Here is a 25,897-nt window from a genome sequence, read left to right as displayed (position 1 = left end):
CAAAGCCTTGGTTGGGATGATTTAGTTGGGATTGGTCCTGCTTTACACATGGTTGGACTAGATGACCTCCTGAAGTCTCTTCCAACTCTAATGTTCTATGATTTTATGATTGTACTAAAAGCAAAAAGTGCTATTTTCACTCTCAGGGACCAAAATGATTAAGAACAAAACCTCAAATTTGCCCCAGGAGGGTGGCCTTTCAAATCAATGTTCCTGAAGGATCTTATATTTACTGTACATTTTACAACAAATTTGACTTTTTACTGCATGTTTTTTTCCAGTCTGATAATGTTATAGCATCATCATCGTCATCATCATGCCTAGTTTGGATATTACTGCATTTGTAATGATTGGTGGGCATATTTTAAACAATGTAATATGCAAATCTTATATTTAACTTTCCATAACATTACAGTGTAAGAAGTTGCAAAATAGTATGGCTCAGAAAATTAAACTGCAGTTTATATAACAAAATATCTGAAAGAAGTTTATTTTAGTAACTCCAACTGCCTGTGCAGTAATGGTTTTCAGAGTTTTTCACCTATAAACGCTTTGCAAAATCACTTTTGCTTTATTTATTCTAAACACCACAGAAATAGTTATTTCCCTGAAAACAAACTGTTTTATGGTGAGCACAAAGATTAACACCAAAATCAGACCTCATAAATTACTTGATTGTTCTTCCCAGCTCTAAACTTCAGTGAATTTACACATTTTGGGGTACTTAAATATAGAAAGAACATCTGGCTTTTGGTGCTAATAAAATGAGCGTTACGTTTTTTATTTGAAAGGAATGGAGACTGACAAAACCTTGTGTATATATTGTTCCAATTTCTACAGAGCTTAAAAAAAGGAAACATTTTGAGAGTGATAAACAAAAAAATGCTGTGAAATGTAAACAAATACCCCAGTTCAGGAAAATGCCCTTATTTAGAATAGCACTTCAGTATATACTTAAAAAAAGTTCAGCACATGCTTAACTTGCCCTGAACATTGATAGTATTAAGCATGTGTTTAAGTGCTTTCATGAATCGGACCAAAGGCAGGACTGGAGAAATGACCTGATTAAATGGGTCACACTTCACTTTGTAATTAATATTTAATCTAATCAGCCCCCATATTTACATCAATAAATTAAGGAAATAACTATTTCTGTTATATTTTAGGATTTCCAGTGGCTCAGTAGCTTCTGTTATATCAAGTCATTAAGTATCAATACTTATGCTCATTGGCATTGACATCAATTTTTTATATCAATCTAATTATATGGAGTGTTAATTAAAAGTGATACTGAATCTGAGAGAGAACGGTTTGATTCCCAGTTGTACCGGTCAGCTCAAGTATTACAATTCATTAGGAAAGAGTAGTATGTCAAGCAAAGGGAACTGAGGGATGATCAAATGTATCTGCAGAGGTAATTCAGTGCTGCTGGACTGGGAGGTAAGATATATTTTCTCTGTGTTTGGGCCAGTCAGGTTCCAAAAATAATGAAGTTTTAGTTTCAGTCAAGAAAATACCCGTTTCGTTGTTTTGTTTGCAATATTTCCTATTAATATAACACTTCACTTCAATTTTCCAAAGAACTAACACTTGATTGCATAGGAATTGTCTAGACATTTTATGATTAATTAATTAATTTATTATTATTATTATTGTCTAGGAGCCCTAGTCACAGACCAGGACCCCATCGTGCTGGGCACTGTACAAACACAGAACAAAAAGACAGTTTCTGCCCCAAAGAGCTTACAATGTTTGTAACACATCCTTCTTCATAAAAGGAAGAGGCATGAGACTAAACGCACAGCATCATTACCCAGCATTTTAGAAGAGAGCTGAAGAACACTGTATCCCACTGAGAATGCAGGGGAAATTTCAATAAGCAGAATAGGCCAATATTTACACCTAGATATACACTCAGTACGCTCATTGAAATTGACAGCAGCTGTACGTGTGCCTATGAGAACAAAATTTGGCTGAATATAAATATCTGGGAAGCTAACACCCCCACACTTGCGAATGGTATTATGACGTCTTTAATTATGACAAATGGTCAAGCCCTCAGTTTTATGTCTCATCCAAAAGCTAGCACCCACTAACAGCACAGTTGCCCTTATCACTGGGTCGAACATCTGCTTCTTTTTCATCAGGTCCCTCTAAATGTCTTCTATCTTGCAACTATCATAATACTAATATAATATTAATATTTTAAAGAAGATATTATGAAGGCAAAAGTTGCCATCTCCTACCTGAGCAGTAGCTGTATTTCCACGTTAAAGTGATTTCCACGTTATGGAGGGGCAGTATCTTCACTGTAGTTAAACTGCAACTATCTTTCCATTATAAACTGGATTTCCAACATACACACCACTCTCTAACGTCCTTAGAAAATGTCCTCTCTGGCAAATTAGCTCAAGATCAAAAAGATTTTTTTCCTCAAAATTTGACATGAATTGTTCCATCTGATTCTGAAGTATGGGAGTTTGAAAAATTAGGTGTTTTGACCATTTGGCAAATTCTTATAATCATTTTCTGTTCTATTTCAAAAGAAGAGAGGCCTTGAAACTTCAGGTCTGGTTTGCTATGAAGCTCTTGAATAGCACTATTGCCCAGAAATTGGCAATTTTTTTTTTTTGCAGGATTTTTTTCCCTGGTGACTTAGCCATAGCAGAATTCTCCATCGGCATGTTGCAATCTTCTAAGCTTTGTCAAAAGTCTGGAGGATCCACTGAGGTTACCAAGTGTCTGACAGGCTTGGCAAATTCGTCTAATTAACTTCAGGACCCCTTCAGAGCTTCTAAGCCCCATGAGGAGTCCAGCAGACATTTGGAGCCATGATGTGCAGCAGATCTCCTAAATCTCAGAGGGATTCCTTCTATTGATCTCCTTACCCCCACTATTGATGTCCTTGCCCCATGTAGGCACTCCTGCAGAGTTCATAAGCTCCAAAGAGTTTCTAACCCCAGAGAGTCTCCGGGAGGGCTCTGAGGCAGAACTGGTTGGGCTAATGGGCTTTAAGAAATCCACAAGTGTAGCTTGGAAAAAAATTGGGTGCAGTTCAAGCAAGCAGGAGACCAAGATATGCTAATTGACACAGCTGTCATCTAGGATGTAATCTAATTTACATACTTGGTGGTGAATAAATGCTTCTATATGGCAGAGCACCAGTATTTTTCCTTGACAACTTTATCAAAAGACTAATGAAATTCCCAGACAAAAGTTTGCTCAGCTTGATTTAAGGTTGTAACTACAGTAACTTAATGATGCTGTTTATAAACACTGGAAAGCCAAGAAATTGTACGTTAAAAAGCTGCTTAAAAGAAAGGCTGTGAGAAAATAGGAAATACAGTGCAAAGGCTCCCCAAATGACAATTTCCCCATATTCCTAGCCACTCACCAGCCTAATTCATGAGACATCCTTACACCTGCTCATCATGCAACTTCATCATTGACAATATGAGCGATACCCCTTGACATATCCAGCTTCCTAAATGTATGAAACACCCACCAACCCTCTCCACCTTCACAATCACAAACTGTCCTACAGTTCACCCTCCACTGACAACACAGCAACACCAACATCCTGCATCTCACATTTCACTCACATATCAAAGGATGATTGAACCACCATGTCATCTTCCCAATATACTCAGGTTCCCTGACACCAATGAGTCCTTAGGCTGCCCAAGTACACAAGAATGTGATGTTCCCAGCCAATGAAGTTCAAGGCCAAATCATTAAAGTAGTACAAGACTTAAGATGTCAAGTAACTGAGACACTTGTCCTATACACAAATACCTGCCATGGTTGATGTATAGGGTGACAGGGATATGACGGAACAGCTACACTTATTTGGCTTCCTTAATTCTCCATATTCATTCTTTCTAATGTTTGCTTTATTTACCTTGAATTGCAATTTTATCCATGGGTTAAGCTGGAAAAAAAACAGTGTGGTATTCTTCCAAGCTCCACCCACAAACCAAGCTCAGCCTAACCTAGTTGCTAAAATGAGATGCTCCCTCATTGTACTGGTGTTGAAAATATGACCATGCATGCTCTGCTGGGCTCCACAGATTTGGCTCGTTTTCATTGGGACTCAGATGGCCCCCCGCCCTGCCACCTCTGTTTCTTGGCTTTAGCTCCTTCTGACTTGGGAGAATAAAAAGTGGTGGTACTCTCCAACGTGCCAACCAATTGCAGCACTAAAATGATGTCACTTACAGTAGATTGTGCAGGTCTTCACCCAGGAGATGTCACTTACAGTAGATTGTGTTCAGTCCACTCCACTGAGTGTTCTGGCCCCAATCCAGTAGGCTCCTTAAGCATGTTACGTGCTTAGCTTTAAACACAGGAGTTGTCCTACTCAAATCACACGCTTAAACGCGTTGCTAAGTCTAGGCCAGAGTGCTCAGCACCTAGCAGGCCCAGGCTCAATATGGTTTCCTTCTCTTTTCTTACATGATTTGATCAGCAGTAATATAATTAACAATGTTGACATTTGAATTATGATCATTGGGTGCCTGAGTTACCTATTTATGTAAATGAACAGAACAAAGTCAGGCAGACATCACTGCATCAGCTATGGATGATCCACATTTTCAATATGCACATGGTTATCTTCACAACCATAAAGGGTAGAGATTGATTGATTTATATAACCATGTACCAGACTCCAACATAAGCCCTGATTTTAAATTAGCATTATTTCTTGGTTTTCCAATGTTTGGATTCTGTTTAACTTCAATATTCTTTAAAGTTTCTTTTTCACTTAAGTGATTGGTATGTGTTCACAGCCTTGACTCCAGCTAAACAAAGTTGTTGAGTTTCTGTTGCTGTTGAAGGGGTAAGGGGTGGGGGGGGAGGGAAGGGGCTTGTCAAGGAATTCCGTAAAGGGGGATGAAAAATTTCCAGTAGAAGAGTTTTCCATCAGAAAAGCCTGATTTGATGAAATCAAAACATTTTATGGGAATGGATTGATTTAGTTGAAAATGAATTATTCAAATGTTTCCTTTCATTAAAGTCAAAACCTATTGTTTTGATCTGGACAAAGAGCTTTGTTTTGACTTTGACTTGATTAGATTTGATTACAATAATTTTGCATTTATACAGCAGCTTTGGTCCTGTATGCTGTAATATAATATAAAGTCAAAATGCAGTGGTTTGACCTTTATCGAAATATTTAATTTTGATTAGGTAATTTCAATATTTTCCTAAACTCGGGAACTTTGAAAAAGTGGGAGCATACACGATACCCAAAGGAAAGAATTACTCAGCAGCAGCCCCGACCAGCTGAATATGAGTAAAGTGGAGTTGGCAGGCTCCAAAATGGAGTCCCAGCCACTTAGCCAGAAGACTAATATATGAGGAAGGGACTGTGTGTGTCCAGTTAGCCCAGGCAGAAAATGAGAGCAGTTAAGTACTCAGAGCAGATACAATTTCTGGCTTTAAACAGAAATTGGTTTTCAGCCATACAAAAGTGGGACACCTTCAAATGATTGTTGTGAAAGGTATTTTGCACTAGTTTATGGACACATCTTTGAGAGTGCTGTAGAAGTAAATAATTTGGGTTTGATACTGAGTGTATTTGAAGTGCTGGATATGTGCCAAACAGGGCCGGCTCCAGCGTTTTTGTCGCCCCAAGCGGCTTTACAGCCACTGCTTTATTCTTCGGCGGCAATTCGGCGGCAGGTCCTTCCCTCCGAGAGGGACTCGCCACCGAAGAGCCTGACGTGCCGCCCCTTTCCGTTGGCTGCCCCAAGCACCTGCTTCCTTTGCTGGTGCCTGGAGCCGGCCCTGGTGCCAAAGGGAAATGGTTATTGTTACAAACTGATATACAGGTTTCCCAATTGGTTTCATCTTGGGTGGTAGGGGACTGAAGTGCTCTATACCTGATCTACATTATCACCATCTTTCCTTTCTGTTCACTGCTATTAGTGCAGGGCTACAGCCACAAAGGACAAACTGTTGGCTGGCTGCCTTCTAGTTGTGCGCATGTCGCCAACAGCAAATATGACTGGTGCAATGGGACCTTTACCCACTCGCGGATTTTGGCTTCTACAGACAATGTCACTAAAAGTTATCTCATCTTGAACTACCTTAGGACAGAAAAAAATGAACGTAGCCTGGAAAAATGCAGTAAGCCTAACTGGTAAAATAGTTTTAGGCTGGTATAAACACTACTGCCGTAAAGGCTGCATTTCCTATTGGAGCTGTGCTACATCCATAGAACGAGAGCTCAAGAAATATCAGCTGGGCTGGCACAGTCCTTATTTCTTTCATATCCCCCTTGTCAACAGTTTGAAAGTGAGATGGCTAATTTTGTGCCTGACAAGAAAGGACGGATCATTTTCTCAGATGCTGCTATCAGCAGAGTCAGGGCTGGTACACTCTCTGAGGGAGTCCCCAAACTACAGGTTACTGGCAGGCAGACAAACACTCACTGACAGCCATTTGTGACCAACTATGAAACACCATCTGCTGTTGTTGGGGGGAAGGAACATATCCAGCAAGTGATACCACTGCGAGAAATGAGTCTCTGTGTTGACACACAGCAGTCTTTAGCTGGCCCTAAAGAATAAGACTATTTTGTTTTCCTAAATTTGTGAGTGTGAGGGAGAGAAATATATGTTGATGTAGCTCCATAGGTGAAGCAGTCAGGCTCTGTTTATAACAGAGATAGAGAAGGGAAGCATTTGATGCATTAGTATTATACATATGAACCAAATGCATCCATGAAGTGAACACAGTGTGTATGGAAGAGCACACTAAGGGCTCTATTCTTGCTCTGCCACTGATTTGCTTGTGATCTGGGACAAACCCAGGGCCGCCCGGGCGGGGGGGGGGGGGAAGTGGGGCAATTTGCCCCAGGCCCCGGGCCCCACAGGGGCCCCGTGAGCCCTGGCCCGGCGATGGTCCGGGACTTCCACGGCATTTTGGCGGCGGGGGGCCCTTCAGTGCTGCCGAAGACGCGAAGTGACTGAAGGGCCCCCCGCCACCAAAATGCCACCAAAGACCCGGACGGCCGCCGGGTGAGTACAGGCGCCACAGCTCCCCCGCTTTGCCCCAGGTCCCCTGAATCCTCTGGGCACCCTGGCCAAATCACATAACTTCAGTGTGACTCCATTTGTGAAATGGTAATCATAATTCTTGCTTATCTCACCGGGGTTTTGTGATGATTAATTAATGTTTATAAAACAATTTGAGATCCTTGAATGGAAGGTGCTGAATATTTTCATTGACGCTAACAAGCCTCTGCTGCAAATTGTTAAATACACAACCAACGCTGGAAGATAATTTTCCTTCCACAGTGGAAAAATCTGACTTTTGAAGAAGCTCTCACTTTGCATATAAAAAAAATTAAAAGTGGGAGTCTATGTACATTAACTTAACTGAGTGTAAAATGTTACAGCTGGTGTAAATGTTGTCCAGAATCAAAAGCTACACCAGTTTAACCAAGTAGCATGCACACCATTTCAGTTCAAAAGTTTCAGGATGGATAAAGGGCCCCCAACCTGCTAAGAGGGAAAAGGAATCTTATTTGCTCATTAACACGCATTGCACGCAGCCAAAGGCATATGCCAACTCTTCCCTCTCTGGTCAGAAAAGTAGACTTTCATTTTTAGGAGTCTTAATAGTTCTGTGTCTCATGATTAAGTAATGAGAGCTGGCATCCAAAATGACTGAAATTCCGCTGATCTTGCATTAGCTTTGTAGGCCCTGGCGGACTATAAAGCGCAATGTTTTCAAGCAAAATATGCAGGCAAAAAATAAAATAAAATAAAATAAATACAGACCGTAGAATCTCAGTTTGCTTCCACAGCAGAGAAGTGTCAGGATTATAGTATTTGGCAAGAAGTCTGACTAAACTGTTGTTTTTGTGGTGGTTTTTTAAATGGTGAAAAAAGTCTGTATGGAGACTAACATTTGAGTTCCAAATTCTATCTGTATAGGTCAATGCATATCATATAAAACATATTGAGACAGTGCTCAATCCAAATTCCATTGAAGTCAATGGGTGTCTTTGCATTAACTTCATTGGGAGTTGGAGCAGGTACATAATCACCAAAGAGAAATGTATTTCCAAAAGCATGCATATGTGGTTTGTGCCTCTTTAGAGGAGAACGGGAAAGGATCCATTTCCTTGTAGTTCAGTCTTCTTTACAGAAGTGGACTGCAGAAATCCTGCAAGCTCAAGTGAGCTGCAACAGAGATGAATCAAAAACTTTATAGAAATCTGTGTTAGTGGAGAAGCATGTCACATTACACCAGAGTGACCTGTGCATGGGAACAAAGCAAGTTAATGACAGGGGGAGAAAAAGGGAGGTGGGGGGAAGCCTTATGATTTAAATATGCTCTCACTTATAGCTGTGCAATATGAAAACCAAATCTAAACATTTGTCTGTAGAATCAGGTGATGATTGGCCCTCTACTGTCTCAAGGGGGGCAGGAAAATGGTCTATGCACCTGCCACCTAATTCAGTTTAAAACCTGACACATTTTCCAAGAGTGGGCTGGGATAATGAAGTTCATTCAGGCTGTCAGTGGAGTCAATAACTTATCCCCCAACTGCTTTTGTTTCAGTGGCGGCAGTGCCTCTGATCAGGCTGAGGTACTTATCCAAGTAAAATTTATTTTCAATTGTAGGCCATAATACAACTGGCACAAGCCTGGCTTTGACAGAAGCTTTTGCTCAAGGCTAAACTATTGTTAAAGTTTGTGCCCATTGTCCAGGGTCTTTGATCTGTCAAAGCTGCTTAACAAGCTGGTTAAAAACTGTTTCAGATAACAGGTGTGTCCTTTGAGGACACTGAGACATTTTTCAACTTCTTTAAAAGACTAGTCCAGAAGCTGACTAAAATTTACATGCTGGTTGGTGGTGATATATGGAAAGCACTTTAAAGCAAGAAACGAGATTTAGTGTTTTATTTCCCTGAATTTCTGTGTGTGCCTCTCCTGAATCGAATTAGATGTAAAATCATGTATCTGCAGATTTTCAGAAATTTAGAGCAGCAGTGGAATATTCACCAAAGTTGCAAACTCTAGCAAGCAAGCTCTTTGTCGTTTCCGAGAGAGCTGCCATTCTTGGTGTGCGACAAGGGGAAGTCCTAGAGGAAAAGGTGTGACTCATACCAACATGCCAGCGGTCAAGTGAAAGTTTTACAAACACTGCATCCTAAGGCAGTTGCTGTGCTGTTATTTCAGTAGTTCAATTCCCTCTCTCTCATTCACCACCTTTGGCGTATATAAAGCAAGCCTGAAACTGAAATGCTGTCTGGGCCAAGGAGAGAGAAAGCCCTTTGTAAACATCGGAAGGCTGACTCCTCCGAACTGGGAAAACCCAACTCATCGTAGTAAATCCCAATCTTGCTCTGTATTCTGAATTTTTAAAAAATAGGTCTTGATTTTTAGCCTGATTGCTGAACAATCTACAGAATGTGGCACATATAAGATGTTTCCTTTTAAGGTGAGTGAAGAATGGCTCTTTGGTTTTGTTTTTTACTTGCTGTACTATTCCCCACTTCTTTGTACTATTCCCTACCTTCCCCATTGACTTATTGGATTTACCCAAAATCTCTGAGCAGAGCCAGCCTTCGCATTTTTGTGTATGGCTGCAAAACTGCAACCCCCCCCCCCCACCAATATAACCAACTCCTGTCCATGAGTACTTTACAGTGCAGAGGGCCAGCCAAAGGATTTGGGCAGGGGACTGGTGGGTGGGATGCTTGTTTAGGCTACACCCCAAATTCAACTCATTTTACATAAATTCTGTATGCATGTGAGCAGAGACAACCTGTCCCTGCCGATAGTGGGGGGGTGGGGAGAGGTGCAGAGTGAGGGCAGCCAGTTTCAGCTGTTACTGAGCATGCTCAGTCCATGTGAGCTTGCTCAGTAAAGCCAAGCAGCAAATCTTGGGAGGGGCTCTTGCTCCCACTTGCTCCCCTGCCCCACCATGTGTCACCTCTGTGTGTGTGGGGGGGGAGGGGCAGGCTATTTAGATTTCTCCTTACCAGGTCTGTGCCTAGCTGCTCATGGAGCTCAGCAGCTTGTGTTGGGGTCTTGCAGAAAACCAACACTTTTACAAGTTTTGCAAGTCACAATTGTCCAAATAAGCTGGAACTCTGCAGCCTATTAGGCCTCCAGCCAGTGAGTATTTTATGTAAATCCTGCTGAATTTTAGTACACACAGACCGTTTACAAACATTAAATACTTAGTTTTCACAAGCCAAATACACCATCAGGGTGGCAAGTGTAATCAGTATCGCTGGCTGGAACATTTTTGACTAAATGAAATTTTTGTTGAAACGTACCGCTTTGTGGAAGCTGAAACATTTTGTGGAGACATGTCAGTTTTGATGAAGTTTTCATCAGGAAAGGGGTTTTTGGTCTAGGACTCTTGGATCAGAAGTGACCAGAGAGAAAGAGAGATTATATGAATTGAAAAGCTCAGGTGGTCTTCAGTCCGAAAACAGATCTTTCTACACAATTCTATTTCTCAAAACCATTTGGAAGGTTTTGTTTTCATACCCACACAGAACCAAAACAAAGTTCACAACCTTGAAAGTTGTCACTAAGTAGAATTGTCATCCACTGTACAGCTCTAATTATCAGCCTGAGTTTGCAGGACAGAAAGGTTGACTGAGGTCATAGATGGAGCTGGTGTCAGTGCTGGGATTAGAATTCCTTTTTCTATGTCCCATGTTTAGTCCACTAGACTGTGTTGCCTCACAGGCTATTCCTTATGGCCAGAGGTGATAGTGACTGCTTACAGCAGTCATCAGCGGCAGGCCGGCTGGCACTGCCCTCACAGCATAAACTGATTTGAGATCATCTCAACTAACTAAGGGTTCTTTGGCCATCCTTTTTATGGACCTGAAAGGCCAGCCCTGGGAGACTGTAAGGGGGTATATGAATACAGTATAATCTTTAGGAAACATCAGTACAATTTCGACTTTAGTGACTAGTCTACATCAGTTTATATTTTGTCAACCCTATCTTCATAAGAGAAAGGGCTAGACACTTTCTTTAAAAAACAAAATCTGGGATTCTCCTTTATGTATTTAGCCCCACCCCCAAATCAGGGAGGACCAAGGCCATAGACTTCCTGGGCACCAAACGCGGACTCTGCTTGTGAGCACAATAAATTAAGATAACTTTGCTTGGAAAAGTGAGCCTGCTTGCTAGGCATGTTTTCCCCCAACAACCCTATCTGCACAGAAAATCTGTCACTAGCTTGTTAGTTCATTGCATCTGGGGAATAAAACGAGCCCTTTCTCAAAACGTAGAAGTTTCTGAGCATCCCTGTACCAGATTCAGAGATGAAAGGGAAAAAAACAAGCTTTCTCCTACCACTCAGCAGTGCTCACCATTAGGACCATTTGGACTGTTCAAGAATTACTTCGGTGTGCTTGATTGTCATCAATTAGCTGCAGAGCTATGCTTTTTGAGCAATTTGGTTTTATCGTTCAAATGTCGCTATAAAGGTGAGAGACAGAGGACAAATTCCTTTTCTAAGGACTCCATTCTGCTGTTAGCCTCTGAGCAAAACTCTCAGCGACTATGGGGATGTCTACAAAGCAGCTGGAAGCATGCTTCCCCATGTTGGTAGAGACACGCACTTGCTCCACTGGAGCTAGCATGCTAAAAATAGCATAGATGGTGGCACTGGCTAGCTGCCCCAATATGGATCCAGCAGGTCTGATGGGTTTGTATGTGGGCAGCTAGCCCAAGCCACTGCCTGTACCACTGCAGATACACTGCTGTTTTTAGGTGCTAGCTCAAGCAGAGTTAGCATGTGTCTGTCTACCTGAGCTCGGAGGCACCCTCCTAGCTGCTGTGTGGACATACCCTTACTGGGAGATTTTGAATGAAATCCTGGCCCCACTGAAGTCAATGGCAAACCAGTGGAGGGGGGATTTCACTCATCGTGTAGGTCAGTGGCAGAATCTGCATCTGAGAAAGTGTCTAGCTTAGGGAAATGACCTGTTGTTGACAACATATATCAATAGTGAGTTCCCCACGTCTCCTTTAACTGGAGTTGAAAACAGTTTGGCTGTTAGGGCACAGGAGACCATGCCATTTTGAACCCTAGGTAAAACAAGACCTGGAGGAGAACACTGCTTGCCTCCCCCATCAACAATGTCTCATTTTCCTAATGTAAACAATTACTACAGGAGTCTGATTTTAAAAGCTGATTATCCTTCAAAGTCTGCTGCCACCTTTGCAACTGATGTGACATCCTGGTAAAAAACCATGGCACAAACCTTACAACCATGGCAAAAAATAGAATAAGGGATTTACTCTTTAAAATAAACTACTTCAGGGGTTCCCAAATGGTAGGTTATGACCCTCTAGAAATATCACAGTGGGGCTCCAGGACGGGGGGAGACAACAATATACAATAAAAGTAAATTTCAAATTATTTAAAAAAAACCTGAAACACAGCATAAGCCCAGTGAAGATGTGTCTCCTTAAGGCCACCATATTATTGTAATCTGAGAAGCCCAGCTAATGGTTCAGTATAAAGTGCAAGATATGATGGAGGGATGTAACGATGTTTCCAATTAAGGCAACCTTATTGTTGTAATCTAACATGTCTAGCTAGTATAGACTAGAGCGGGATGTGAATGCATGCAGCAGGGTACTAGAGCCAGTGTTAATCATCAGGGCCAGCTCTAGGTTTTTTGCCGCCCCAAACAAAAAAAATTTTGGCTGCCCCCACCCCAGCCCTGGGCTCCCACCGTCCCCCATCAGTGCCCTCCCCCACCCACACCCCCTGCCATCCCAGTCCTGGGTTCTCTCTTCCCGTCCCCACTCGCACGCCCTGCCGCCCCAGTGCTGGGCTCTCCATCCCACCCCAACCCACCCGCACCCCCAGCCCTGGGCTTCCCCCCACCAGTGCTGACTCCGCCCATTCCCCCCTCGCCTCCAGCTGGTCCAGCACTGGGAGGGTCAGGGTAAGCAGCAAGGCTCCCGGGTCACACCTCAGCCCAGGGTCCCTCCAGCCAGGGCTCCTGCCTCCAGGACCAGCCAGGACCCGGGAGGGCAGAGCTGGGGGACTGCCCCGGCAGGGGGATGAGGAGCCAGGGCAGAGTATCCCCAGAGGGAGCGGAGCCCCGGAGAGCAGGACGCATAGCAGCGCCCGCCCTCTATGGCCCCGCTGCTGCTGCTGCTTCTGACCGCCCTGCCGCAGTCCCTGGGCGGCTTGGGCTGCTTTGCCGAGCCCCGGCTGTGGCGCTGGGGGGCAGCCGCCCTGCGGCACCGGCAGGCGGCTTCGTGTGCCCCGTGGGGTGGCCCCCAGCCGAGTGTTCCCCACTCAGATCCTGCCCGGCCCAGCCATAAGGTACAGGTGCTGCTCCTACTGCGAGAACTGCAGTGGCCCAGAGCGCCCCCCGCGCACGACATGCTGCTGCTGCCAGGGCCGGCTCTAGGCTTTTGCTGCCCAAAGCAAAATAAATAAATATAAATAAAAATAAAAGGCCAGAATACTAGCCCTGAAAATGTGCCGCCGCAAGCACGTGCTTTGTTTGCTGGTGCCTAGAGCCAGCCCTGCTAAGCATAGAATCATAGAACTGGAAGGGACCTCGAGAGGTCATCTAGTCCAGTCCCCCATACCCATGGCAGGACTAAGTATTATCTCTGGACCATCCCTGATATGTGTCTCTCTAACCTGCTCTTAAAAATCTCCAGAGATGGAGATTCCACAACCTCCCTAAGCAATTTATTCCAATACTTAACCACCCTGACAATTAGGAAGTTTTCCTAATGTCCAACCTAAACCTCCCTTGCCGCGATTTAAGCTGATTGCTTCTTGTCCTATCCTCAGAGGTTAGCAAGAAAATTTTTTCTCCCTCCTCCTTATAACAACCTTTTATGTACTTGAAAACTGTTATAATGTCCCCTTTCAGTCTTCTCTTTTCCAGACTAAACAAACCCAATTTTTTCAGACTTCCCTCAGAAGTCCTTTTCTGGACCTTTAATCATTTTTTGTTGCTCTTTTCTGGCCTTTCTCCAATTTGTCCACATCTTTCCTGAAATGTAGCACCCAGAACTGGATACAATACTACAGTTGAGGCCTAGTCAGCATGGAGTAGAGCAGAAGAATTATTATTAATAATGAAACATTATTTAACCTGTGCCCCTGTGTTCTGAGATTTATCTTGTTCAAAACAATCCATGGCCCATTAACAACATTGTAATGTATGACACGAAGTTCAAGTAAGTACCCAGACCCCACAGACCATTGGAAAAAAAATGTTTCATTAACTTCAAACCCCAGACATGATTACTATAGTTGCTATGGGCCAAAGGCACTGCTGAGCATCCAACAACCGTGTTGCCTATCGTTTGGTCTCTACTGGAGCTCGTTCCTGGCCAAGAGGATTCAGAAAGCTGGATTATCCATTAAAGGACAGTGGTAAGTTGCTTCAGTGACACATCATGAATTTAAAAGAGTATGCAGAAAAACGATGACAAATACATGGCATGTGGGTTCTAAATGGACTGACTCAAAATCACAGTGTGGAGTGTGTTCTGAACTGCTGCACAAGTATGCAGCCTTTCAAGTTGCTGAAAAAATTAGAATATCCATCGTTGGCAATTTTTAAATCAAGAGTAGATGTTTTCTAAAATAAATGTTCTAGATCAAACAAGAATTAATTCTGGGAAGGCCTAGGGCCTGTGTTATGTAGGGCTGACTACATGATCACAGTGGTCCCTTCTGGCTTCATAATCTATGAAGGATAAACCTGAGGGGTTTTGTTCCAAGAAAATTTGAAGTCTTGAAAAATCAACAAGACTTTGCTCAAATTGGCTGTGTCAATAAAAACGCCTTTAGGGCATCTAAGTTGGCATCTCTGTGAATTGTACCACAGTGTACAGCTCATGTTGTCGCAGAAAATCTTATCCTTCTCTTCATGACAGATATGATTTCAGAAGTGATAGGGTCTGAAACAGCTATTCATGTGAAAAGACACCCTTCATGAAATGATGCTGTTTTGCGCTTCATTAGTGACATAGACAACTCAATAGCTTGAGGATCTTTGCCTAATTCCCATTAAAATCAATGGGACATACACCTTTGAAGATCTGAGCCACAGTCAGTGATCTTTCAAAGCTCAGGAAAAGTTCAGCTTTATGAACCAAGTAACGGCTCCGGTGCTGCACAGCGTCTAGTACTTGTAAGCTTTGTTTCTGATAGGTCTACTGAAGAAGACTTGCTATCTAGATGCACGTTGCTGACCTGTGTTGAATGAATTGGTGTCTTGGCTCTGTTCCTAGTGGGCATCACAAAAATCACCACCATGGTTGTGACTAATTTGCACTGTAGTTGACATTCTTAGTAGAGGGGTCTACAAGAGATCAAACATTGAATTGAAGTGTAGATGAGGAAGTCCTCCAGATATGTTTATCATGTAAATAAAAATATATATTATTAATTATTTTGAATGATCATTTCATTGCTCTCTTGGCTGGGAATCAGCATGGTTATATAGGTATTATAAAAGAGAAGTTATATTATTCATTTATTATTTTAAGACACTCTTGTATCTCATTTAAGTTTTATAAAAATAAGCTTTTATAAAATCTAAGACCAATTAAAATGTTTCCATGATTTCTTAAATTGTATGTACTTTGTAGCAAATAAATGTTCACCTGCAGTTTGCATCCCAAACATTGTGAGGTAGTGCCTGTGGATGAGAATCAGAAAGTGATATTGAGTACAAACTGATAAAAAACAGGGAAAGTGACTATTTTATTGTCATTGTCCAAGATAAGAGAAATGTAACAAGTAAACAAAGAGTAAAAGTACATTATAATATTACAAATATATCTGTTTAAAAAACATAAATTGTCATTGTAACATAGGTGAGGACATTTATTATCTTAACATACTATTTTTAAATTGTGTCTACTCAAATGAATTGGATCTAAAAAACACATGATTACACTGGAAAGCCTCATGCACACAACATGCCTAGTGTCTACCACTGACACTGTACAAGGACCAGGCATGGCGAGTTCTGGCCCCAACAGACAACTGATTCTCAGTTCTAATCTTTAGTTCAGTTGTCAGGTGTTAAATTTACATTTGAGAGCATTGCAGGGATTCTGCCACTATAGTTCTTGTAGGACTATGGGGAAGTTCTGGCCCCTTTGTGGAACTCTTCTTCTTCATGATGCATAACCAAATGTCCGTGCAATGATCATGAGACCGTATGCACTAATATGTAAATACTAGTAAACTACCCTCATCTATAAAAGTGGCTCCTCCAGATCAGGACTGAGAGGAAAATCGCACTGCTCTGGCTCCAGCTTGCTCTTAATTAGTAGCCTTAATTACCTGATTCTGATTTCAAATTACCTCTGACTTAAAAATGGAGTCACTTCTGATTACCCTGGTTAAAGTGTTATTAGATTTCACCAGACCCCTCCCATCCTCTAACTGTCAATCCTATGCATTTGACAAGCCCTAAATTCACTTTTTGAAATGTTTGATTTTTAATTCAGAAATATTTTTAGTATAAATGTGCCTGCCTGGAGTCCCCCAAAAGCCTTTCCCTTACCGCCAGAGTAGCAGAACCTGGTCCTCCGCTGCTTTGCACCTTGTGGAGTCATTTACCCTCAGGCACAATGGATGTAAAATAGAGCTGGCTGACAATATTCAAGATCTGAAATATCAATGACACTTTTTTTGTGGATAAAAAAAAAACATGAAATGAGATTTTCATGAAAAATGTTGATCTGGTTTTCTTTATGTAAAATCCTACTCTTCTGATTAAGGAGCACACACTTCTCACCAGTGTAATTGAGTCGATAAGGTGCAAGTCAGAGGAGAACTAGCCAAGATTGAGGTGAAGGAGGGAAGCCGACAAACTGGGCTGGAATGAACATCCTGCAGGGTCTTCTGTTCACTGTTCTGGCAAATTCAGTTCAATAGCTCTTCTTAGCATATGCGCTAGAGGAACAGTCTAGAGGAACGCTGTATTCTCCAAGCTACCTCTTGGTTAAACGAAACTCTCTAAGTATTAACTCCTATTGGTTATTATTTCTGAAATGCCCAGTTCTTGCCTGGCTTGAAGTCACCACTGTCCATTTACAACAATCGCAAGCAGCTTTCAGCTTAATCTGATTAAGGCAGGACAAGGTGAAATTACTTGGCAAGCATTTTAGAAATGCTTTTCTTCCTCACACGTGGCGCCTAGAGGTTACTGGTGAAGTCACATTAACTCTCTCCTTCCCTCTATGTTAATATATTGTAGCGTATCTTGCCTAGTAACATATGCAGATGGGGAAATTTGGTTTCAGGTTCAAACAATGAAATTTGGTTTCAGGTTCAAACAACGTCCAACTGGCGCCAGTAACCTCTAGGCGCCAGTTGGACGTTTTAGGTGTGTGTGCCGTGCCGAGCGGCTTAATACACAAGAATCTGTGGTAAGTGCTAATTTTGTTTTAATTCCTCTGCAATTGAGGCTGACAAGGGAATAAAAGGTTTAGAAATGGGCGCTAGAAGCAACCCGGCCCTTAAAAGTTCGTGACGGTGGAGAACACAAGGCAGAAACTTCTGTGATCTTCACGAGCAAAATAACTGCAGCTGGAAGGCCATCGGTGACTGTCGCGGGTACAGCTTCACCCTGGGGGTTTGGGTGTTGAATCATTGGGTTCCTAGGGGGCTCCGAAGAGGGTGTTACTCATCAAGGATTCGGATTGTTTCCCCTTCATTCCTACACTGAATTAGAACCAGATCCTCAACATCTGTAAATTGAAGTCAATGGAGCTAGGCAATTTACATCAGGAGAGGATCTGGCCCACTGAATATTCAAGCCGTCACTCCCTACTGCCGAAGATCAGTATTTAACAGCAGGCTATCTCAGCTCTGCTTTGGTGGGAAGCAATCCCTCCTCTGGCCAAACTTCGGAAGAAATAACTAGAATCAACGAGATTTGATATCTAAGGCGCTAGGTTTGGTGAGGTAGTCCAGTCGCCAACTGCAGCGCGTCAGCAACTCAAGTCTGGGAGAGACCACGCGCCTGAGTCCATTTAAAAAGATAGTTCAAATTGAAAACGAGTTGCTCATTTGGTAATAACTGCTGGGAACGTGAATTGCCCCAGACGCGTGTTAATCTCCTGGCCAATCAAGCTCTAAGGTGAAGCAATGAAACCTAAGTACTGCTACTATTTCTTCTTTTTCTGTCCATCTGCACATAACGCCCTGCCCTTTTTTGAGCAGAGGAAAAGGGGTCCTCGAAGGCAGCGGGGCCGGGGCTGCTTTGGTTTGTCAGACTCACACCAGTGAAAGAGAAGAGGAAAATGAATGAAAAGCAAAGGAGTTAAATCAAGCACTGGGGAGCCCAAGGGGAAAAGGGAGGTTTTTGTGGTTTGTGGCAGACTGGGGAAGAAAAAAACGAACATAACCAGGTAGCATCAAATGTTCTCGAGGTATTTAAAGCAGGGGTCCCCACAACAATTATTTTTGGTGGGCTCAGAATGTGGCCACTAACTCTTGCTGGTGGCCACTTGACAATTTTTCCTAAAATACTTAATTAACTTTAGGGAAAACAAATAAATATGCACCTGTATATGTCCAAATCATAGTAATTTATTTATGTCGGGGTCGTTGGGTTTTTTTTCAGACTCTATAATAACAATAATGTACAGTTGTCTCTATTCTTTACTGGACCTAAACAGAATAGAAACACAAATAGGGTGCTTTGCATGTTCTTGTCTTTTATTATTATTATTATTATTATTAATTTTATTTATTACTGTTGTTTCTTTTGCTTTTTTGGCTGCATTTTTTAGACTTTCTGAGGAGTAAGTCTGCTTCTGTGAAAAGTGATACTTGTATGTTTTGTTAATATTACTTTTCACAGCAGCAAACTTGTTAGCTAGCTGAGAGGCAGTGAAAAGTGATATATACAAATATCACTGTTCATTGCAGACTTACTCAGCCCTGGCAAACTTGGATGGTGAAAAAGCAACAGAGGGTCCTGTGGCACCTTTAAGACTAACAGAAATATTGGAGCATAAGCTTTCGTGGGTGAATGCCCACTTCATCAGAGGCTTGCGTCTGATGAAGCGGGCATTTGCCCATGAAAGCTTATGCTCCAATACTTCTGTTAGTCTTAAAGGTGCCATAGGACCCTCTGTTGCTTTTTACAGATTCAGACTAACACGGCTACCCCTCTGATACTTGGATGGGGAGGTGGGTAGGGAGGCAGGAGAGACAACGAGGGGGGGGGAAGTCCGGGGATGGAGTCCTGCAGCCAAGGGATGTAGCCCACCGGTGAGTAGCCAAAGTCCGGAGCCCAAAGCCCTGCGGTCAGAGCCCCTGGCAGGAGCCCACTGCCAACTCTGCCGCCTGCCACACCAGGGCTGAAGCCAGAAGCCTGAGCCCCACTTCTCCAGGAAGATGAGGAACTCACACCAGCTGTCTGCTCCTCTAGGGTTTGTGGCTCCAAAGGGGGACAGGGCCCAACAGCCCCAGCCTGTCCTCCCCCGCCAGATCACCACCCATGAGGCTGTGGGCGCAAGAAAAGTCCCTGGTGGCCGCATTTGAGAAAATCTGGCTTAAAGGGTGATAGAGAGCAGCAACAGGTCTGACCTCCTGGAAGAGCACAGGGGGTTTTACGGCATTAGAATTGCTGCTGCTCTAATTTACATTATACTCTGCCCCAATCCACGTCTCTCTCCTCTCCAGCAGTCCCAGACCAGTTCTGCGTCATAGGGATCAAACTTTTCTCCCTGTGGGACTTGGGAGAGTTGCCGAGAAAGAACCCGCAGAGTCCTGCCCCTCGCTATGAAGTTCTGACGGTCACCGTAAGCAAGGGGCTCATTGCATGGGGCAGCGCTTCCGGCTCTCAGCCCCAGGGGCCCACTTTCTCTAAGCGGCACCAGGCACTGGAGCGCCTCCATGCACAAAGCAGCCCGAGCTTTCCCGTGGGGTAGGAAGGAGGCAGTTTCAGAACAGGACAAAGGTTATCGAGGCAGCATGTTGCCCCAGGAAAATTAAGGCAGAGATTCTGAACCCTTGAAATCAATAGCGAAACTCCCCCTGGCTTCGACTGGGGAGCGGAAATCCGTATCCTACAATCGGTGCCGCCCGCTGTTCCCGGCCACACCGTTTCCTTCAGTCGGCGGACAAATGCGAAGCACCTTAGTGGGGCTCTCCTCCGTGTTGCTTTTCGTGGTGTTACTGAAAGACAGTGTTCGCTGTCAGCAGAGGTGCGGGGCGCTGGCCGCCGGGACTGGATGCCCTGGAAGAAGAGATTGGGCGCTTAGAAGTTGTCCGTTTATTTCCCATCCTTCCCATCAGTTGCTACAGCCTGCGAAAGAGCCCCTCGTAGGGCGTTGCTGCTGGTGTGTTATTGACAAGGTGTTCAAAGGGCACATCGCAACGCACACGCTGTCCCCAACTCGCAGAATCCCCAAATTACAGCCCGGGGGGTTCGCGAAAGGGGAAGGAAATGGGTTTCCCTTTTTCCAGCAACCCCCGGAAATTCATAATAATCCGTGTTACGTTTTTGTGATCACCCCGCTAACACAACGGCCTGAGATTACAAAGGGACAGCCGGTTGGACCCGATCTCTATTGCAGCGTGGCTCGATGTTATATTTACTTCTGCCTGCTTATAAAATGAGCAAAGGTCACCTAGTAAATGGACTGATTTTCTAGAGGCGGCGACTGGGGTTTGCTCTAGGAGGAAAAGATTATCTGTGAAATGGGTGGACAGGGACGATTCACAAAGGTAGCTCAGATGTCAGCGGCTCCCTGTAACAGCAACTGTCAGGGGTCAGAGAGTTTCCCTTATCAGCTCAGAGAGAGACATACTTGATCATAGAATGTCAGGGTTGGAAGGGACCTCAGGAGGTCATCTAGTCCAACCCCCTGGTCAAAGCAGGAACAATCCCCAGACAGATTTTTGCCCCAGATCGCTAAATGGCCCCCTCAAGGATTAAATTTACAACCCTGGGTTTAGCAAGCTAATGCTCAAACCACTGAGCTATCCCTCCCCCCCAATCTGTGCTTTAAAAAAAAATCCAGCCCTTTAAACTTCATGTGGTAAAGAGTAGAGTTACTCCTCTTTGGCGAGATTATAGAGTCCCCTGGGCCAGGAGAAAGTCAGGGCGTAGGATCAGGGAGGTGGGAGCGGTACTGCCTGAAATCCAACGCTCTTTTGCTGGACCGTAGGAAAAGTCTGATTAAATTAAAAACAAGCTTGACAACTTGGAGAGACCTTGAAGGAAAACCAAAGGAGCTGGCTAGAAAAAATATCTTTCAGCGTCCTCCAGCCTCCCAAACCAATGAATGAATTATTTGAAATAGTTCTCTGTTCATCTGATGAAATCCTGAATATGATCATTAACAGCAAGATAGATTTGTTGAATAAATGCATTTCCTCATTGGTTTAGACCTACGGGGAAATATGCTCTCTAAATCCTGCCTTGGTAAATCTGCTGTGTATGGGGTTTGATATGCTGAAAAGATGTATTTGAATTGTGCAAGACTGGTTTCATTGTCACTCTCTCCTTTCCCTGCCTCTGCCTGTAAAACCACAACACAGCAGCTCTCTCTGTTGCGGTTTTCCCTCCCCACCACAACTGGATAAGAATTTACTGTGCCAACCCCCACGCTCAAATACAAAGCAGAAACCCTCCCTATCTGCTTTGATCCTAAACCCCCGTGGTAGGAAAACCTGAAATCCGCCCTTCGAGAAGCAAACTCTCTCTCCTCCTGGCTGGGACAGTGTGAACTTCGCCAGGGTCCCGGAGGCTGTGATGAGGGGTATCTACCGAGCACATGTCAGGAGGTGAAATGTCTGGAAGAATAACCAGCTCCAGTGAAGTCTGGGCACCTCCTGAGGCGTCTGTTTGCAAACTCGCACCTGTGCAGGGCCGGGTTGAAGTTTCTAGTCTGGGGGGTGAGATTAGGGACAAGGGAGCCGAGCTACCAGCTACTCCTTGCCCAAGTGTCTTGCTCGGATCACTGCAAAGAGTTTATCTCTCCGTCCGAGAAGTTGGATGCTGCCCCCCGCCCCTCTTCTAAAGCTTATTCCCCCTCCCACTCACGCACACGGAGTGCCTGTCCGCCCCACGCAGGGGCTGGCGAACTGCTAGGGATTTTCCTATCCCAATCACCAGAGAGGCGCGAGAGATGCAGCGAGCTGCTGTCTCCCCCTCAGTGAAATACAGCCACCGCGTGCCCGGAGGGAGCCTGGGATATATTTTAGCTCTCGGCCGCGTAGGATCCGGGGCTGGGAATGGGACATTTCGTTCGAAACTCTCCTGCTCTTGCATCTTGCGGTTAAATCCCCCGTTTGATTCGCCCCCTCTGGCTCCCCTGAGTCCAGAGCACTCAGCTGGTGTATTTAGTGTTTCTTTATAGAAGCCTCCAAAGCTGGCTCGAGCTTTTGTAGCTGTCAGCTTGACCTTCTCGACTAGGCATTAGGACAGGAACCAGTGTGCGCCCTAGCCCGCTTCCCCGGTTGTCTGGGCTCTGCTGTGAAAGGGACCCGTGCAGATTCCCGGGCCATAAAGAGAGTTCGTACATCAGGAGTGCTGGGACGGGAGCAGCAACCTAACCCAGTTGTTGGTTCGAGGGGTTTAAAGTTAAGAGAAAGAGGAAACTGCGGTAAAACACTCTCCGGCTGCCGTTTGCTGCTTCTCTTCGCCAGGGGAAGGATCACTCCGTTGATTTGCAGGTTGTGCCTGGCTGAGCGAGCTCAGAAACTGCACAAAGTGACCTCAAACCCAACCCTACCGTCTTTACACGAGCCAGACTCAGGGGCTGACGCCATTAATATCAGGGTGTGAGAAAGCAGAGGGGGGATTGTGTCTGGTTTATAAAGCCGGTGGGATTCTAGAAGCGTGCAAAACGCCCCAAGGAATAAATAGTGTCCCCAGTAGCTGAGACAGGATGAAGGGTCCTTTTTTCATTCTCTATAAAACGTTAGGAACTTTCAAAAGCAGAAAACTGCTCTTCTTTTCCTTTCCAATGTCTGAACAGGGAGTCAGCAGACAAAGTGTTTACGTGCCCAGCTGATGAGAAGCCCCGGGCAGGTCGAGTTGGAGTAGTCTCCAAACACAGTACAAGGAGCACGGCTCCCTGCACCCTGAAATCTCCCCATTGCCACTATCCATAAGCTAAATGGCAGCGTGGTGGGAAAACGCTAAAGTGTGTCTTGAGGGAATCCACACGGGGAGAAAAGGCGACACAGCTCAGCATTGTTAGGCCTCACTTGACCCTAAAGAGAAGGAGTATCTAAGCATCTAGCTAGAGCTGTCCATAGAGTGATAGAATCTGATGTAGTTGCCGGTAGAGGAGTCGTGTAAAGAAGAGTTTGAAAGATCAGAGCTCAGTGACTACGAAATCTTCCTTCCACTGAGCTTCTTGTCACTTTCTTTAGCATTAATTTTAACTTATTATCGACAACATTTTAAAATCTTTATTGGGCCCTGGTCTCCAGACCCAGGATTACCCACATTTTGAGTATATTATGCTCCCTTTACTCATCCATTGCAGCCAGTTTGCTTTCTGTTGTTTCATTGGAATAACTCTACTGCTTCCCGTGAGGTTGCTCTGAATTTACACTCGGGTCACTGAGAATAAAACGTAGCCCCCAGAGGGATTATGAGTATGTGTAAAGCGGGCAGGATTTGGCCCAAAACCTTTCTAATCTGGGTTTGTCACTGTGTTTCCCATAAACAAGCACTTGCTTTTTCAGCCTCTTGGTATCCAGCTCCCAAGCCCAGAAGAGGAAGAAGGACACGGTGATAACTTTACACTTCTCTCCTAGTCTCTCCTAGCCCCTTCCCACAAATTTAAGGGTATCCGACCGGGTTCCGGATGCGCAAACGTTTTCGGGGGATCAGATTTCGAATGCAAGCCGATTTCCATCAGATCCCATCACGGTCTCACTTTTTGTCTCACCAGTGATCGCAGTTTTCTTTAAAATATGAATTCCCCAGTTGCATCTACTTTCCCCGTGTAGCGCTGCATCCTCCTGGCGATCGCACCCAAAGACGCTTTAGTTATATGTCAAAAAAGTCCCCTCTCCCGTCGCCCAATTCTCAGGGCCAAATCCTGCTCGCCTTATTCAATGGGACAATTCGCTTGAGTAAGAAGAACCAGACCTGGCCCGCCATGTGCAGAGCTTGCTCTAACTTATGTCCTATCTGTCTTCAATTTACATGTTAGACTTTGTGTTGAAAGAAAGAAAGAAAGAAAGAAAGAAAGAAAGAAAGAAAGAAAGAAAGAAAGAAAGAAAATATAGCTGTTACTAATTAGTTCCTTTTCGAAGGGCGCTGGATTAATTTAAACATAGAGAAAACTAAATCGAAAAGACCCTTTTCGTTAGTGTAACATATTCCCACTGCAAATATGTATTTGCTTTGTGTTTTTCGTTGGTTTACAAAGGAATCAATTGATGTAGCACTTCGCAGTCAGTGTATTAAAACAAGCATTCGAAAAACTGCTTCACTTATTGATTCGGGTCTCACCACCTTGGAAATATTAAACTTCCAGAGGAACGGAGCTGAGTTACTCTGTTTGTTTCGAGTAATTCGACAGCTCCTTCATCACCCAGCGGAATGAATCACCAAAGGGAAACAGACCATTATCCCCCTATTTGTCTGCCTAACTCCACTGGAAATAATCCCCCTGCCAAATTAGATCTTCGCTTTATCCCTTTCTCCATTCCATGGACTCTACGGGCAGTTTTTCGGTTAAAATGAAAACAGGGAGTTTCTTTCAGATTGAACAACATAAACTTTCCTCCCTCTGTTCCTTTCCTTCTAAACGCCGAACCCCATACAAGAATCAGAAATCCAACTCACTTCGGATCGTTTTTATTTGAACATAAACAGTTCGGTTTGCGGTCAGACTTCGTTTCAAATCCCTTCTAGGAAACTTCTTTGGAAGTTCTAAGTAACCATAAAGTGGTTGCTGGTTTTTTGTTTTGTTTTGTTTTATTTTTAAGTAACGAACAATAACTATTGCTACTTCACAGTCATCGAGCTCAAAACACATGGAATTTGCAGAGACAAAAGTTCTCCGTGTACCTAGCACAGTAGAAGTCTGAGAGCAATTCTAAATGGTCGAGTTTCTCTTACAGAATTTTTATAATGTCTAAGTTAGGGGCAATATAGAGAGGTGTTAGAGATGGGGTAGAAGAGGGGAGGAAAATAAAAGTCCGATTTCCAATTATTTCCCTGTATTATTAATGTGCAATAAGTATCTGATTCTTTTCTAGTAATTATGGAAAAACCATCCTCTCTATAGAAAATAACAATCTCTTCACAAATATCTAAGAAATGGGGAATTTCGTGACTGCTACCCAATCAACCCATAAACACATTTTTCTTCTGAGATTCATTTTGAGCTTATAATATTTTATAGTTGATTTTCTGTAACGGATTTGTTTTTAAAATCTCTTTTAGCCTGGAAAATAAATGTTATTTGGACATAAAGAAAAGTTAACTTACTGCTTCCCCTCTTTTCCGTGAATGCATCTGCATTTTGCACCAAATATCATTTGGATCCTTCTGTATATTTGACAATCACTTTGTGCATTCATAAAGATTTTCCATACTGTATAAAGAGAAATAGCCCTATAATTCAAGCAATTCATTTACACACACAGGAACACACGGGGGGAGGGAGGGAGAGAAATGAGTTAAGGCTGGACAATTGGTTCCGTTTTTATTGCTATCTTAAAGGCAGTTCTCGTTAGCCTTCTTCAGTTTGTTGAGAAAAGTCACAGCAAGAGACAGATAGGCTTTCCTTTTCTTGTCTTGCAGTCCCAGACAAAGGCGAAACCAGAACTTTTATTTAATGTTTTTTATTTGAAATCTCATCCAGAAACACTGGTCCATAATAAATATATCGATAGTTATCAAGAATATAT

This window comes from Trachemys scripta, chromosome 3 (genome assembly GCF_013100865.1).
Source record: "Trachemys scripta elegans isolate TJP31775 chromosome 3, CAS_Tse_1.0, whole genome shotgun sequence".
Lineage (NCBI taxonomy): Eukaryota > Metazoa > Chordata > Testudines > Emydidae > Trachemys > Trachemys scripta.
Note: the sequence above shows the minus strand (reverse complement) of the source record.